The 13,754-nt window shown below is 35.9% G+C and overlaps 1 protein-coding gene across 1 annotated transcript in view; it reads left to right on the top strand.

The window, feature by feature from the left end:
* Positions 1 to 13,754, top strand: part of LOC102862055 (ephrin type-A receptor 6-like) — a 1,552,036-nt gene that overhangs the window by 1,044,745 nt on the left and 493,537 nt on the right.

The following is a 13,754-nucleotide window of genomic DNA, read 5'->3' on the forward strand; positions in this document are numbered from 1 at the left end:
TTCCCTATGAAGGCATTGCTATTATGACCCCTGGCTGACCCTCCAGTGGGTTTTCAGGGGCAGATTGAGGCACTGTTGTTGTCACATTCCCTCAAGTCTCTTGTGACTCATAGCTACCCTATCTCTTTACAACAGCTTTGAACCATACTCCATCGTAGCCAATTCCATTTTCTCTGGCATACCTACTCCCATAACCCCCAGCCATTGAGTCAATCAATCTCTCTCTCATGGGCTGTCCCATTGCTCTTGCAAACATGATTTCCTTCTCCAAGGACTGGTCCCTCCTGGCAACATGCCTAATGTATATAAGACAGAGCTTCAAAATCCTTGCCTCCAAGGAGTAGCCTGGTTTCGTCCTCTCCAACCTGAACCTGTTTGTTCTCTTGGCAGTCCATGGCATGTTAACCACTCTTCTCCAGATACAACTCAAAGGCATTGATTCTTCTATCATCCTTATTCTTTTTCCAGCTCTCTGATATATAGCAAATAATTAAGAAGACTGGCCTGGATCAGGCTCACCTTTGTCTCTAGACTAAACTTGTTGCTCTTTAGTACTATGGAGAGGGCTCTGCTAGCAGATTTTCCTAATTCAGTTTGTCTTTTGATTTCCTGGCTGCTGGTACCCAGAGTGATAATTGTGGAGCCAAGCACACTGAAGCTGTCAACAATCTCAATCTCTTCACTATCAAATCATGATGCTGTCACTAGGAACAAGCAATTAAATATTTGTACTTATTTGTTCCTGGTTAATATTTATACTTTTCTTATTTGGCTATATAATTACTTTTACTTTTTACATGATTGTTTTTCTTTCTTTTCCCCATATTTTCATCCCCACTTAGTTAATAGTCCTCCTCAAAAGTAATTTATCTTTGCATATGAATACAGATTTTCAGAGCGTTGTCATTATTTAAAAATTGCCACAAGTTCAGTTCGATGAGTTTTGTAATGTTTTAACATATATTTCTGAATGCGTGTCCATGGTAAACCAAGTATAGCGATCCAAGTAGATAAAATATTACAAGTAAATGTGATTTACTTAAACAAGCAGGGAATAATGAAGAATAATAATTTGCATGGGACATGGAGATGCCCTTTAAGAGAGCCTGCACCAATAAAAATTTTTTAAAAATCATTTCTTTAACTTTTGTCAGCATCAAATAAGTGGTTTAAATGATAGGAACCAGGCTATGGATGCATGATGAGGCATATTGAAGGTCTTAATATGAAAATTATTAAAGATTATAACTTTGCTCAATGGACTGTAAAGAAAATCATTAAGTATTAACAGATATTTAGAAGTAGTAAAATTTAGAAGTAATGCATATTGATGTGTAAGCTCATAATTTAGCTCATCTTGAGAAAGGAACTACCAAACTGCACAATGGCTTTATTGCTTGCCATATATAAGGTTTGAGACTTGTGTTTGTTTTCTAATCAACACCTTACAGTAACATATACCTGAAAGATACGAGCCATCATTTCTTTTTTTTAATATGATTTTTAAAAAAAATTTATACTGGTTTACATACAAAGTTCATATGCACCCCTCCCTCTACCCATCAAATTGTACAACCCTGTGATTACACACTCCAACCCATCCTCACCCTTCTGCTCCTATCCTCCCCCCCTTAGATCCTCATACACATTTTACTAGTTATCTCATTATACAATAATGATCTTCTACAATATTTGTCCTTATGTGACTGACTTAGTTCACTTAGCTTAATGCTCCCTAGTCCCTCCCAAGTTAGATAGTGATTTATAATCATTGCTCCTGATCACCTTGGAGTTTTTCTTTACAGCAAATTTTCTCAATGTGACTAATTTTCTTTTTTGACTGCTGGTAGCAAGGGTGTTGATTGTATATCCAAGTAAGATGAAATCACTGACAAATTCAGTCTTTTCTCTATCTGTCATGTAGCTGCCTCTTGGACCAATGGTGAAGATTTTTGGGTTTTTTTTTTCCTTGCTGTTGAAATGTAATCCGTATTGAAGGCTGTAGTCTTTAGTCTTTTGTAACAAGTACTCCACAATTTTAATGAGGAAGATTGTATCATCTGCATAATACAAATTGTTGATGAGTCTTCTTCCAATACTAATGCCAACTTCTTCTTCGTAGTCTAGCTTCTTTAATGATTTGCTCAGCATATAAACTGAACAAGTATAAAGGTGGCATACAATCCAGATACATACCTTTCTTGATTTTAAATCATGCAGTGTTCCCTTAACTCTGCTCAGACAAAAGTTTCTGGTTCTAGGTTTAGATTTCACATGAATTTAAATATTTGAGATTCCTATTCTTCTCAACATTACCCATAATTTGTTATGATCCACACATTCAAATGCCTTTACATGGTCAATGAAACACAAATAGACACTCCTCTGCTATCCTCTGCCTTCTGCCTAGATGCATCTGACATTTAATGATATCCCTGGTACCACAACCTTTTCTAAATCAAGCTGGAATTTCTAAAAGGTCTCTGAAAAAGTACTGCTCTTGTCATTTTTAATAACTTTCAGTAATATTTTACTTGTGATATTAATAATCTTTACTTCTGATATTAATACCTGTGATATTAATAATAATAATCTTTGATAATTTCCACATTCTATCGGATTATCTTCTTTTGGGAAAGGGAATAAATATGGATCTCTGTAAGTGTGTAGAAATTGTTGAAAAATATCACTACTATCACATGTAAGCAAAATCTTGCTCAAGATTATAAAAAAATTACTAGAAGAGTACATCACCAGAGAACTACCAGAAATATAAGCTAGGTTTAAAAGAGGCTGTGGTGCTAGCAATGTCATTGCCAATGTCAGATGTATCTTGGCTGAAAGTAGAAAGTACCTAAGAAATGACTGTGTTTTATTTTCAACATATGCAAAGACATATGACTGTGTAGACCACAACAAACTGTGGCTAACCTTGAAGAATGGGATTCCCAGAAAACATCATTTTGCTCATGAAAAAACTTTATGTGGATCAGAAATCGGTCATCAGAACAGAAAGAAAATATGACATGGTTTCAAATGAGGTAAGATATAAATCAGAAATGCATCCTATCTCCATATATTTTCAATCTATATACAGAACAAATTATTTAGAACTCTGGACTGTATGAGGAGGAATGTGGTGTGAGGATTGGAGGAAGATTCATCAACAATCTATGTTATGCTGATGATACAACCTTGCTGGCTGAACCTGAGGAGGACCTGAAGCATTTTCTGCAGAAGGTCAACTACTGTTGTTTTCAGCCTTGAAAGTTCCACATCAAGAAGACAAAGATTCTTACCACTGAGTCAATTGGCAGCACCATGATAGATGGAGAAGAGATTGAGGTTGTTAACAATTTCACTTACTCAGATACACAACAAACACTCTAGGCAACAGTCAGTAAATTAAAAAAAAAAACCAAATTGTATGGGCAATCTGTCAGGAATATCTCTAAAGTGCTGAAGAGCAATGATGTCAATCTAGAGAGTAAGGTGTACCTGATTAAGGCCATGGTCTTCATAATTACTTGCTATGCATCAGAGAGCTGGACAATGACTAAGACTGACAAAAAAAGAATCAATATCTTTAAGCTGTAGTGCTGGAGAAGAGTATTGAACATACATACCATGGATTACCAAGAGAACAAACAGGTCTGTCCTAGAGGGGATGAAACCAAGCTGCTCTGTGGAGGCAAGGAGTTTGAAGCTCTATCTCACATATTTTGGGCATGTGGCCAAGGAGAACCAGTCTTTGGAAAAGGCCATCATGCTTGGAAGGGTAGATGGATAGTGCAGGAGAGAAAGACTGTAGATAAGATGGATCAAATCAGTAACTGGGGTTATGGAAGTAGGTGTGTTAGAGACAGTAAGACTGGCACAGGAGAAGACCGAGTTCAGAGTTAGTCTTTGTAAGGTCACTATGAAACACAGACAACTTGATGGCATATATAAACAACAACAACATGTATCTGTTCCAGTCAGTTGGCCAGATAGTTGTCTTCCATATTTGTGGCACAACCTGGTGAACACATCAGAGCCGAAAATAGTTGTTAAAACATGCCAATTAGTATTCCATCATTTCTTAGAGGAATTATTTTTGCCAATACCTTCAATGCATCTTGGACTATTACTAGTCCTTGATTACGTGCTACTTCCTGAAATGATTCTGTGTCAGCCAATTCATTTTTGTACCGTGACTGGGTATCCCTTCCATCTTCATATGATAGTTCCTGGATCATTCAGAATTACACCAATAGCATCCTTCAACCTTGCAACTAGGGCTTTGAATTTGTTTTTAAATTCTCTCATCTTGATAAAAGCTGAGCAAGTTCTCTCCTTTTGATTTCCTAAGTCCAGCTATTTGCACATTTTGCTAATTATTTTTGTTTGTTTTATATGCACCTGGCAAATGGAAAGAGTTCAATGAATATCTCATCAATTAATATTACCCAGTAAACATTCAGTGAACATACATATGTTGCCTTAAACATGTTCTCACTCTCATTTCCTCAGAGTTGGAACTAATGCATAATTGACTCTTAATATTTCTTTCATGGACTCGCTAGTGGATTCAAACTACCAGAGATGTATTATTGCCTTTTGGTTGGAAACACAACTCCGCATAAACTATACTACCTGAGTGGCTTTTTAACACATTACATCATTAACATGTGTGTAATTATTCTGTTTCTACTTTAGTCTCTTTAAAACAGTGCACAGCTCTCTAAAGTCGACGTAGGTGACTTATAAATTTATTTTATACATATAGTAATAACAGGCAGTTAATGGATAAGTCTCTTATACAAAGATAAATAATGCATGGTCTCTATCTTTAAGAAGTAATCGTTAGACTACGCTAGAAATTGTCTACCTGAGTTCCTTATTTATGTCATTCCCAAAGCTTAACATTAATTTTAGTTAGGAGAGACAAATTTTTTTCTATTACTGATTATATGAATTTCCTGAATATTTCTGTCATGCTATTTGATTTTACAACCTTGAATTCTGCTAGGGATCAAAAATGCTCCTTGGATATTTTACACTGTTGCTAATTCAGTGAAAAAATATATTCTCTGTAATATTTGGAGATTTAGAGTCAGTCTTTAGACCTTACAAATCAGCTTTATTTACTTAATACTTTTTAAATGGTTCTCTTATGTCATATTTTAGCTATTAGAAAATCATCAGGGTCAAAATGAATAAAACTATTCTCTTAAAATAACTACATTGGGGCCTATTGAGAACTGCTGGTGTGTTCTTTGATTCTTAGTTGTGGCTTATCACTCATTTGCATTGACTCTCATTTCATGTGAAACTCAGGAAAGGGGTATTTCTTCCATTGTGCTACAAAGTACTAGAGAATCACTCTTCCTTGGTGGCACAAACGGTTAATGAGCATGGCAGCTAATGGAAACCTTTCAGAACTGAATCCATCCAGAGAAAGGAAGAGTCCTGTGAATCTACATTTTAGCTAATTTCTTATTGCTGTTGTTTGTTGTTGTTATGTGCCATCGAGTCACCTACAACTCATAGTGACCCTATGTACAACAGTCCTAAACCCTGCTCTATTCTGTGCCAATCTCAACCTGGGTGTGTCTGACACACCCAACCCTATTACTCTAGTCACTGAGTCAATCCATCCCATAGAGGGTATTCCCCTCCTGCAGGGTCCCTCCACCCTCCCAAGCATGACGTCCTTCTCCAAGGACTGACTTTCCTTGCAACATGACACAACTATGTGAGATAAAGCATAAGAATCCTTGCCTCCAAGGAGCAGCCTGATTCAACCCTCTCCAGGACGAACCTGTTAGTTTTCTTAGCAGTCCATGGTATATTCAATACTCTTCTCCAACAGCTTAAAGGCATCGATTCTCCTTTTATCATCCCTAGTCATTGACCAGCTCTCTGACACATAGAAAGTGATTGCAAAGACCATGGCCTATATCAGGCCCACCTTAGTCTCCAGAGTGACATCATTGCTCTTCAGTAAGCCACTGAAACTATATGAACACAGATGTCCTAAGATACATGTGTCCTTATGAATTGGAATTGACTCTGTTGCAGCTGGCTAACTAGCTGTCAAGTGATATATAATGATGACATATAGAATGGTTCTTTTAAGAAAATGGTAGGAATAACTGATGCTAGGATGGTTTTCCTTTGAGAAATCCCAGACTTCAAAGATTATGTAGTACAGGAAATTTTTAGTTTTATTTCTCATTTGAAGCCTACACACATGTTAATTCATTTTTACAACTAAAAAAAAAACAAATTAAAGTGCAATCCAAACATCCAAGTCAATTTAGATTTATTTCATACAAATCTGGTGGCCTAGTGAGTGGCAGGAAGCTGAACTGAAATCCCAAAGACATGAGGTTCGAGTCCACCAGCTGCTTCACAGGAGAGAGATGAAAAATCACCTCCTGTACCTCTGGAAACCCACTGGAGAGTCAACTATGGGTCGTTTCTGACTCAGTGGTACACAACAACAACACATATAATATTCACATATGAATATTATAATGGCAAGAATTCAAAATACAAATAATGTACAAAATGTATATTTTATATCTATATATCAAAATAGGATGAAATCACAGCTTGAAATTGTAAAATTGAATATTACTTATGAATGGCTGCATATGCACGTGTATTTTATAAAGATTTTTATATAATCTGTACAATGATACAGAATTTTAAAAATCTTGTTATGGCTTAAAAATTCCTATCTCTAATACAAAATCTTTAAATATGTAGTGTCCCAATTGAAAATACTGGTTTAGCTTCATCTCAGTGTGAATTCACTACACTGAGTGGACAGATCTTGATGAAATGAACTCAGCCAGCTCTATAGAGCCCTGTGTGAAGAATTGAGATGCACTTCAGTAAAGGTAAAATAAAATGTTGTGTTACACTTTTTTGGAGGGAAGCAGTAGTTCAATGAATTTAAATTGAGAAACAAGAATTCTTGGCCAAATAGCCTTTGTAAAGATTCAGCTGTGTGTGCACAAAGCCAAGCATGACATGCATGAGCACATTACTGTACTGTAAAGATAGGCAGAATCTGGCAGCCCTGCTCCCAGCTACAAAACAGCTGATTCACAACAAACTCAATTCCCTATTTCCTTAGGTACTTGGAAAACAGAGAATGCTTTTAAAAAATACTTCTGTGCTTCTATTCAAATATAAAAGTTATCTTTATCTGATATTTTCTGGGCACACCACTAACGATATACTAAAAAATTTCTCAGCAATTTGGTATTTATTAAAAGAGAAAAAATATTTATAATATTTTCTTAAGTTAGTATATTGGTTGTGTTTTTGATACTTATATTGTGTACTTTTTTTATACTTTCTATTCCTATTTTGAGATAAAGGAATGGAATTGACAATCTTTTGGCACTGCTCCTTAAATTTTCTTATCCTTGAAAATAAAAGAATTTTCTCCAAAATGTGTTATGACTTTTGGTTCTAAAATTAGCATAATGGGGAAGAAAGTGGAAGATATTTAAGGGAAAATATGAAAGCTGAAGACAGTATAATTGTTGAATATATTCATTTAAAATTTTAATGAATGGGCCAGTATAGAATTCAACTCTAGGGGATTCAAAGACGAATAGGATAAATCTGTTCACTGCATTAACAAAAGCTAATTTGAAAAGAGAAAACATTAAGCAAGGTGGTGGTGGTTTGGGTTGTTGTTATTATGTGCCATTGTTGTCTGTAACTCATAGCAACCCTATGTACAACAGCCCTAAACCCTGCTCTATCCTGTGCCAATCTTTTTGTCTCTGACGCAATTACTAACCTCATTAACCCACTGAATAAACCCATGTCATCGAAGGTCTTCCTCCCCTGCATTGTCTCTCCACATTCCCAAGCATGACATCCCTCTCCAAGGACTGGTCCCTCCTTGCAACATGTCCAAAGTATGTCAGACAAAACCTCAGAATCCTTGTCTTCAAGTAGCAGCGTGGTATAACCCTCTCCCTCCAGGATGAACCTCTTTGTTCTCTTAGCAGTCCATGGTATATTCAACACTCTTCTCCAACAGGTCAATGGTATCAAATTCTCCTTTCATCCGAGTGAGTCCTTGTCCAGCTCTCTGATGCATGACAAGTGATTGCAAACCATGGCCATTATCAGGCCCTTCTTAATCTCCAAACTGACATCACTGCTTTTCAGTACTTTAAGGAGATCTCTGACAGCCAACTTTCCCATTGCAATACAACTTTTAATTTCCTGGCTGCTGGTGCCAACAGTGTTGGTTGTGGAGCGAAGCAAACTAAAGCTGTTTACAATCTCAATCTGTTTACCATCCATCACGATGCTGCCACTTGGCCCAATGGTGAGAATCTTTGTTTTCTTGATGTTGAGCTTCAATCCATATTGAAGGCTGCAGTCCTTGACCTTCTGCAGCAAGTACTTCAGGTCCTCCTCACTTTCAGCAAGCAAGATTGTGTCATCTGCATAATGCAGGTGAGGTGTGATGTACAATATATTTTAAGGAAAAAATACCAAAGCAAGCTTACATCAAGAAAACCCAAAAAAGAAATGAAATTTTAAAGGAGACATTCAGGTTAAGAAAAACTTGATCATAAGATTGAAGGGAATTGATGTAAGGGTCTACGAAATAGTTTACCTCCTGGGCAGAGCAAACAGCATGGTGACAGGCCTAGAGATGAGAGAAAAACATTAATGACCACGTAATTGAACAGATGTTAGTGTAACCAGAACTATGGTTCTCAAAAATGTGGACTTCAGACAAGATTCATCAATATAATTTTGTACTATGTGGTTTTTGTGTGTTGTCAAGTTGGAATTGACTGATACCTGACCCTCCAGTGGGCTTTCAGAAGTGGTAAATGGCAAGGGAAGAGATGGCCCATCTTTTCCATGAGGAGCAGCTGGTGGTTTCAAACCATGTGTCTTTGGGATTGCAGCAGAGCTTCTTACCAAATACTGATCTACAGACCTCACCTTAGACTTAAAAAATCTGCAACTCTAGTGCTGAAGCTCAGTGTTCTATGTTAACAAACTTTGGTGTTTCCGATACTCACTCAAATATGAACACTACTGGTTTGAGAGAAGATTACAAGAGTAGGGATTAGAAATGGTAGGGGTAGAACTAAAATAAGAAGACACTGGAATGACTTAATGGGGCAGATTTTTCCAAGGTTATCTTTTATTTTGTTGCTTTCATAATATTTTGCCATTGAATCAAGGGTCACCCGTGAGGACTCCTTGACTTAAAAAGTAGCTCTGCTAGGGTTTCCTTTTATGGAAAAAGATCACCAGGTCTTTTCTCTTGCTCCACCAAACTTCTGGTTAACAACTGATCATTTAGTCATTGCAACACCAGGTCTGTTTCTGTTGTTCCTGAAACAAAAATTTTCCTGGCATTTTTGTTTTGCTCCTAGTTATCCGTAGTGTTGGAGACAGGTGAGTCAGTCAGAGTCTACTTCTCTGAACTGATTTCTCTCCAGCTTTTTCTCACACATCTAATTATTTTCTCACTTTCATTTTATCCTCACTAAAAATAAAACCTTCCACATACCTTTTTTCATTGTCATGCCTATAGCTGTCATAACTTCCAAATTCCCTAGAGATATTTTAGCCTTAAGAATTCACCTACTTAAGGTGCTGGAACCTTGGGAATTATTAATTTAAATTCTAACACATGCTTGCTCTCTGCCAGCATGTAAGCCTGCATATCTCTCCTTGACAGTTCATATTTGGTCTCTAGACTTGCAAGACACAGTGAATTTATGACTTGCTCACCAGAGCCTCCTGAGAAAACTGGAGCCATGCCATCCCATCTCAAAATTTCATTGAAAATGAGTCAGTCTCAGAAGTCCTGTAAATTAAATTATCTGGGAAACTTCATAAGTATAGATGCCATAGGACTAAAAGTGATGTTAACAAAGCAAAGATAGGCACCAACACAAATACACCATACAAAGGCAAAGTTGTAACACTGTTCTTGGTGTCATTGCCTCAAGATGTGGCATCCTAAGATAAATATAAGCCGAAACAGTAGGTTAGTCAGGGCACCTCCATTGATTTCTTTTTGGCAACCTTTCTGTTTCTATGGCAATCAAAATATTTAAGGTTTGGGCTACTTTTTCAATAGTACTTGAGACGTAAAATGTACCATCAGAATATTTGCATAGTAGTGAGCAGCACAGATTCTTTAACTCGATGTTTTGTACTTATTTTTTTGCTTCTTCCTGCTTACTGTGCAACCTTGGGTTAGTTAAATAACTACCTTGTGTCTCGGTGTCTCCCTCTATAAAATGAAAATAATAATATTAATACCTCATAATGAGATATATAAAGTACTTTTAATTTTGCCTCACATTTAAGCACTCTAGAAGTATTTGTAATTATAGTAAACAATAATTACTATGCTTCTGAAGGACATTTGGTCAGTGAATTTTAATATGACTTTTTTAAGCAACCAATGCTCTGAGGTAGCTGCTACATGTTACTATAAAGAACATGAAAGGATAAAAATGGATGAAGAATGGTATTTTGCAAGAGCAAACAAACAACCCCCCCCCCCTTAAAACATGCTCTTTGGAAACCTTTTTATTTCTCAGTTGAAATGAATAGACTTCTGTACACTTAGGTATTTTCCCAACTAAAGTTTTTTTGGAGTTAAGTAGTTTCCTTGTCCAAGAATAAGCAATTTTAAAAAAGCAAATAAAGCTGTATCTGGGTTCAGAATAAACATTAGTTATGCTGTTATTTCATGAATATAAACAAAAAATTTCTTGTTTGGGAAAGGATTTTGTTTCCTCCATTACAAGTAGAAGGCTTAAGACTGTTTAGACTCTGAGAAGATTACATTTTTAGTTTGTGCAGCAATTGAAAAGTGTTGTCCCCTTTCTTTTACAAATTAATCCAAGTTGTTGTCTTACAAACCAATAGACATTGACTGGGGACACACCACAGAAACCTAGAGTTATCTAATTATACCTTTAACACATTTTTTTTCTGTCAAATTTGGTAGTGCAGCTCAAAATACTCTCTGAAGCCTTCTAAATTGTTGACAGCTAATTCTTGTCCATTTGAGACCCACTTTTAAGTGTTGTGCATGCTAGAGGCATTTAGACATCTTAGGAGTTGCTTCTTTTTATATTGAACTAGCTGCTTTTCTGTCATTTTATCTCTCCCATCCTGCAAAGTGTCCATTAGGATGATAGATTTCAATTTGTGTTATACAAAAACAGTTAAGATACTGAATTCAACACCCATGTGATTAATACAAGAAAGTTAGGTACTTTTAAAATTGCTTCCAACTTGAATTCAGCACTATTTTTAAAGGTTGTAAAGTGTATCATTCACAATCACACTCTACCCTGACCTTAGAATTATTAATAGAACCAGCTAAGATAAATTTAATGAGTTTGTATAAGAAAAGGGAAAGAAATTATTCTGTACAAGAAATTATGCCTATATCATCATTATTCTCCAAGTCCTGGATGCTCAAGGTGAGAGTAGAAATACTTTCCTAAAAAGAAGGTAACTCATAAGTTACTAAAAAATTGATGAGGTTCTTCTACCTTTAATTGATTAATGATACCTAGAAGTTTCTCAAGCTGAAGGACATATACAGAGAAAGATAAGGGATTTCTACTTAGTATATGAACATAAAGGTAGCTGAGGGAGTTCATTTAAACTCTTGGTCTAAATCATCTTATAGCTTATTTTGAGAAAATTTGAACATTAGTGCAGGTGACCAATTGTAATATTTAATTTATAAAGTAAAAACAAGTAGAAAAATATTTTTTCTCCATCATCAAAAGGGAAGCATCATAGAGAAACACACTTGAAGCTAGATGTATGCTTCTCTGTTTCCAGAAGAAACAAACAAAACCAGATACTTTCGTTTGCCAGCTATTGATTCACATATGGAAACCCCATGTGTGCAGAATCAAACTATAGACTTTCCAAGGCTGTGACCTTTCGGAAGGAAAGAAATGGATTTATAATCTATTTTCTTAAGCATTCAAGATAATTTTTCAATAACTTTGTTCAACAAAATATTCACAACATTCAAATACACAGAGAGAAATAAAGAGAAGCTAATTCGTGCTGCTGATGTTGTTAAATGCTGTTGAGTCGCAGGTGACTCATAGCGACCCTATGAAGGAGAGTCCTCAACACTTGTGTGCCTTTCATCCTCTCTCTAGGTTCATAGGGTTTCCGGAGGTAAGCTGTTATGGAAGAGGATGCCACTCCTGCTAATTTGTGCTACCAACCCTAAATGATTCAAATCTACCAGTTGCTCTGCTGGAGAAAGATGAACAATTTCTTCCCAAGCAATTTACAGTCTCTGAGCACCCCAATCCCCACCCCCGAGAGTCAGCTAAGTCAGTTGTGAGTCTATGGCAATGAGTTTTGTTTAAGTTGAGAGGAAATAGAATTATAAGGCTAATAAAATGACATATTCTTGATAGAAAGCTGTGTCCTTTAAGTACTAAGCAACATAATGTTTCCATATATATGCTAACAAGTCTAAATTCTTTTTCATTTTTTAAATGCATATTCTTAGCAATCTTGACTAAGTAAAGAAAGAAGAGTTGGGTTTTTTTCCACTTCCATTATCTTAAAAGACATTTTAGACATTTACAAAAGGATTAATAAATAAGAACAATAAATAGAAAATTTGGTCCCTAAAATTAAGAGGGAACAGATGAAGAATCTCATTTTTATATTCTTTATTATAAATGGACCACCTATGTAACTTCTCTGGGTTTCTGGCAAACACCAACAGAGAAGTTACTAAACTTTTATAATATGAAACACAAATGGCACAGGATAGATATATGAGGATTTATGAGATTAATGGTCCTTCAAGGGATTTTTTCAACATGTTTTTTAATATTTTCACCCAAAAGTTGTGTTCTGGCAACTTTTGATAGAAATGTACCCATGATAAGTGTCATGGAATGAATATGATTTTTTCCATGATAAGGCTGAAGAATGGAAGAAAGTTACGTATTCTATTAATTCATTCTTTTTTTATATAGTCTTCAGGAGCAAAAAATGTAACTAGGAAGTGAATACAAACAGTCATAAACTGTCTTTTCTAAATATATCTTCATTAACTTCAGAAATTGAGATTAATATTTGATGGGCGATCTTCTTCTGAGCAATTAACTGTCTCTGACAACCCTTTGGAGGGTTAGCTATGGGTCAGTTTCAACTTGGCAGTACACAACAACAACAACAGTACATGCCTTCTTGTATCATTCAAGATGCTGCCCACGACATAATTCAGAATTGCAACTCAAGGTTTGAATTTGGTGTTATTTGGTGTTTTTCTGGTAGGGTTTTAGGTGGTTTTTTTTTCCCAGTTCTTTCAGTTTGAGTGAGTCTTCCTTCTTTAATCTCTGATTCCAGTTCTTTGCACATTTCCTTATACTTTGCTTTGTATTCTCAAGCTGCCTTTTGAAATCTTCTGTTCATTTCTTTGACTTCACAATATTTTCCCTTTATTTTGACTTCTCAACATTCTAAAGCAATTTTCATAGATTTTCCTGGCATCCATATAGGCTCCCCCAGTCCCCATCTTCATAGTGACTTTTCGCTCTCTTCGTGGATGACATCCTTGATTTTATCCCACTGTTCCTCTGGTCTTCAATCATTGTTGATCAATGACTCAGTTCTGTTCTTAAGATGATTTTTTGATCTAAGGTGGTATAGACTCAAGGTAATATTTTTCTTCTTATGGATTTGTTGTAATC

This window comes from Elephantulus edwardii, unplaced genomic scaffold (assembly GCF_000299155.1).
Source record: "Elephantulus edwardii isolate Elephantulus edwardi_28Jun2011 unplaced genomic scaffold, EleEdw1.0 scaffold00136, whole genome shotgun sequence".
Classification (NCBI taxonomy): Eukaryota; Metazoa; Chordata; class Mammalia; order Macroscelidea; family Macroscelididae; genus Elephantulus; species Elephantulus edwardii.